Below are 5126 nucleotides of genomic sequence, written 5' to 3' on the forward strand. Positions count from 1 at the left end.
TAATGAAGTCCTCTAATTAAATGCTTGTGGTGCTTATGTATCAAGTGGTAATACTTGAAAACAAAGCATTTAGAAGTCGTAGCTTTGTTATTTACTCATGGGGAAAAGCACCCAAAAGGAGAAGCTAAAAAAAAAAAAATCAAAAGCTTGTTTCAAGGAAGAATTATAAGAAAAAGATTTCATAAAATAAGCTAGATAGAAGCATCAATCATTTACATCTCTTTTGTAATTGTAGCATGCATAGAAAACTAGCTTGCCATGAACATTAACTTGCTACTCTTCTTACCTTGGATTGTCAATTTCTATTGCATGATTCTTTTCTTGCTTGGGGACAAGCAAGGTTTAAGTTTGGTGTTGTGATGACAAGTCATCATATACCTATTTTTCTATGCTTTTTCATACAAGAAATTGATGATTAGTGCTTAAATATTGCATTCTTGTGTACTTAATTGGAAGATTTCCTTGATCTTTTAATTTTATAAATCTTGTAGGAAATAAGAAGAAAAAGAAGCAAAGAAGCACAAAAAAGGAGAAAAAAAGAGCTTTGGGGTACACTTTGAAGTTGGGGTACACTTTGGAGCCTTAGGCCACGCTTTTAAAAGCGTGGCCCATGACCAAATCAAGGAAGGAAGCAGCCAGCACGATTCTGCCCTGCCCTTGCCAAGGGCAGGATCGTGATGCACATTAAGGATTGGAAGCAAAATTTTCGCTAAGTTAAAATCTGGGCGCTAACAGCATGACCATGCCTCCTTCAAAGGGCTATAACTTGAGCTACAGACGTCCGATTGATGTGCTTCCAGTTGCGTTGGAAAGCTGACATTCAGAGCTTTCCAATGATATATAAAAATCCATATTTGGCGCACAATTAGGGCAGGAACGAGAGGCATCTTTAAGGGCCAAAAATAAGCAAAAAGAAGCCAAGGAAAATGATGTAGCGTGTTTGCCTCCTCCGTGATTCGAACTTGGGACGTGAAGGAAGGAACATTGCCGTGCCCTTGGTGCGGGCAGGGCAGCATTTGGATGGCACAAGAACTTGGCGCACCAAGCAACAAATTTGGCGCACCAATTTCCTTCCTGGCAGCACCAACGCGCGCACGCCTCAACCCTGGCAGCACCACAAATTTCTGCCCTGCCCTTGGCGCGGGCAGGGCAGCATCTCGTCGCACCAAGTTTCTTCCTGGCGCACCAATTTCCTTCCTAGCGCACCAAACTCGCACCAAGCCCGCACCAAACGCATGCACCAAGCATCAATTTTCTGCCCTGCCCTCCACAAGGGCAGGGCAGCCTCCTGGGAGCAACATGGGCCAAAATCAACCAAAATTCAAATTAATTCAATTCTTCAACAAATTGAATCAAGGCCAACCAAACCCATTTCTCCTCAAATCCAAAGCAAGCAAAGCCCACTCAACATGACTCAAAGGCACATGAATAAATTAAATTAGGATTTTTTATTTTTAATTTGTTTTAATTTCATTTTCATTTTTCAATTTGTAAAGCCTATATAAGGCATCATTTCCATCTTTGAAAGGAGGCCGGCTCCATTAGGAATAGATAGCTCTCTCTCTTAGTTTTCATTGTTGTTTTGAAATTTTGGATTATGGTTGGAGGAATTCTGTTCCAATCTTTGATCTAAAATCCATACTTTGTTCTTCTGCATAATTAAAGGAATTGTGATTTGAATCAAGGCTCTCTTTGCTGCTTCTATTTTTCTTTCTTCTTCAATCTATTTGCTGTTGGATCAAGGAAGGGAGTGAGATCTAGACTTGTTTTCTAGTCTCATTGATTCCCTGAGATCTTGTCTCTTTAAATTTCAAAATCAAGCTTAGTTACATTCTGTGTTGCTTCTTCAAGCAATTTTCCATTTCTGTTTAAATCTGCTGCACTTATTTCATCTTTTACTTTTCTGTTTGATTGTTCCTTACATTCTTTTGTTGAATTTTAATTCCCAGCACCCAAGTCCTTTTAATTTTCATGCAATTTAATTATTCTGCAATTATTCTAAGTGTTGCTTATTGCTTTCCTTTAAATTTTTTGCACCCATTCCCCTTTACATTTAATGCAATTTACATTTCTTGTCATTTAAGATTCTTGCAATTTACATTTCTTGCTCTTTAAGTTACTTGCCAATTTACTTTCCGCATCTTTAAGATTTCTGCCATTTACTTTCTGTTGGCTACACTTCACACAATTCACTCAATGTTAGCTTGACTAAACTAATCACCCACTAAAATTGCTTGATCCATCAATCCCTGTGGGATCGACCTCACTCTTGTGAGTTATTATTACTTGATGCGACCCGGTACACTTGCCGGTTTGATTTGTGTGTTGGAAATTCGTTTTCCATAAAAACACCATCAATCAGCCCAACAACTTCCAACAACAATCAACCCCCATCATACCCCCAACTGACCATCATGAGACCAGAATCTCAAATCTTGAAGCAACCTTGCAAGCACTTGCTCAAACCACTCAAGCCTTAGCTAAGGGACAAAAGGAACATGAGGTCACCATGAAGAATATTGAGAGACAAGTGGGACAATTAGCCAAACAAGCCGAGCGACCAACCAATATTCTCCCAAGTGATACAATACCCAACCCAAGAGAGGAATGTAAAGCTCTGCAGTTAAGGAGTGGCAAGGTAGTTGGAGAAAGTTCAAATAAAGAAGCAATAAAACCCAAAGAGCAAGACACAGTGGAAATACACGTGGAAAGGCAGGATGAAGAAAAGGCTTCAACATCTAAGAAAGGCAAAGAGGCTGTCAAGCCACAAGGCAAACCACCCAGTCAAGGAAGCAACCATGATAGCAAGGAGAGTGTGAATCTACAACAAGAAAACAAAAATGAAGGAGTAAAAGCTTTTGTACCCAAGCTTCCGTACCCAACTAGGATACATAAAGGAGCAAAGGACCAACAATTCCCAAGGTTCTTAGAAATCTTCAAGAAACTTGAAATCAACATCCCATTGGCAGAAGCTCTGGAACAGATGCCATTATATGCAAAGTTTCTTAAGGAATTGATCACCAAGAAGAGAAGTTGGCAAGAAAAAGAAACGGTGATTCTCACTCAAGAGTGCAATGCCATCATTCAAAAAGGGTTACCCCCAAAACTCAAAGATCCTGGCAGCTTCCTCATACCCTGCACGATTGGGAGCATGGCCATTGACAAATCACTTTGTGACCTTGGAGCAAGCATTAACCTAATGCCTCTTACCATGATGAAGAAAATGATGATTGAAGAGCTTAAACCCACAAGGATGTCACTCCAACTTGCTGATAGATCCATCAAAATACCAAATGGAGTAGTTGAGAACCTCTTGGTGAAGGTGGGAAACTTCATATTCCCAGTTGATTTTGTGGTCCTAGATATGGATGAAGAGGGAAACAATTCAGTCATTCTTGGTAGACCCTTTTTGGCTACAGCTAGAACAATCATTGATGTGGAAAAGGGGGAAATGATTTTTAGAGTGCATGATGAGCAAATGACCATAAATGTTTTCAAAGCAATGCAACACCCCGTTGAGAAAGAAAGTTGCATGAGGATTGATGTAGTGGATTCGTTGGTTGAAGAGGTACTTGACACAAACCATCAAGTGAAACAGGAGGAAGTCCAGAACATTAAAGGACAAGAAGAGAACAAATTGGAAGCATCAGAGGAACCAAGTGAAGCTATGAAAGAAGAGGCACCACAACAAGAGTTGAAACCACTATCCCCTCATCTTAAATATGCATTTCTTGGTGAAAAGGACAGCTTTCCAGTGATCATAAATTCTACATTGAGTGCGGAGGAAGAAGAAAAGCTCCTTGTAGTGTTGAAAGCTCACAAAGAGGCGTTGGGATGGACCATTGATGACTTGAAAGGCATAAGCCCTGCCGTATGCATGCACAAGATACTCTTAGAGGAGAATTCCAAACCAGTGGTACAACCTCAAAGAAGATTGAATCCCACAATGAAGGAGGTTGTTCAAAAGGAAGTCCTGAAGTTGTGTAAAGCTGGGATCATCTACCCTATATCTGACAGCCCATGGGTCAGTCCAGTGCAAGTAGTACCTAAGAAAGGGGGGATGACTGTCATTGTTAATGAGAAGAATGAGCTTATTCCAACACGAACAGTGACAGGGTGGAGGATGTGCATAGATTATAGGAGGCTGAATGATGCCACACGAAAAGATCACTTTCCTCTCCCTTTCATTGACCAGATGCTTGAAAGGTTGGCTGGCCATGCCTATTATTGTTTTCTTGATGGATATTCTGGGTATAACCAGATAGTGGTTGACCCCATGGATCAAGAGAAGACCTCCTTTACTTGTCCCTTTGGAGTCTTTGCATACAGGAGAATGCCATTTGGACTGTGTAATGCCCCAGCTACCTTTCAAAGATGCATGCTATCAATCTTCTCAGACATGGTAGAAAAATTTATTGAAGTATTTATGGATGATTTCTCTATCTTTGGTGATTCTTTCAATGCTTTCTTGCACCATCTTACCCTAGTCTTGAAAAGGTGCCAAGAAACCAATTTGGTTTTAAATTGGGAGAAATGCCATTTCATGGTACCCGAAGGCATTGTTCTTGGTCACAAAATTTCAAGAAAAGGTATAGAAGTTGACAAGGCAAAAGTAGAAATTATAGAAAAACTTCCTTTGCCAACTAGTGTGAAAGCCGTTAGAAGTTTCTTAGGACATGCTGGATTCTATAGGAGATTCATCAAAGATTTTTCCAAAATAGCAAAGCCACTAAGCAATTTGCTGGTGGTAGACAATCCTTTTCTCTTTGATGATGAGTGTAAACATGCTTTTGAAACTCTAAAGGCTAAGCTCACTACAGCACCAATCATCACACCCCCAAGTTGGGGACTACCTTTTGAACTCATGTGTGATGCAAGTAATCTTGCAATTGGTGCTGTGTTGGGGCAGAGGAAGGAAAAGAAGCTTCATGTTATCTACTATGCAAGTAAGGTATTGAATGAAGCTCAAAAAAACTACACCACAACAGAGAAAGAGCTACTAGCTGTGGTATATGCTTTTGATAAGTTTAGACAATATTTGATTGGATCTAAAGTCTTAGTGTATACTGACCATGCTGCTCTTAAGTATCTTATGTCAAAACAGGATGCCAAACCAAGGCTAATCA

Source organism: Arachis hypogaea, chromosome 10, assembly GCF_003086295.3.
Source record: "Arachis hypogaea cultivar Tifrunner chromosome 10, arahy.Tifrunner.gnm2.J5K5, whole genome shotgun sequence".
Classification (NCBI taxonomy): domain Eukaryota; kingdom Viridiplantae; phylum Streptophyta; class Magnoliopsida; order Fabales; family Fabaceae; genus Arachis; species Arachis hypogaea.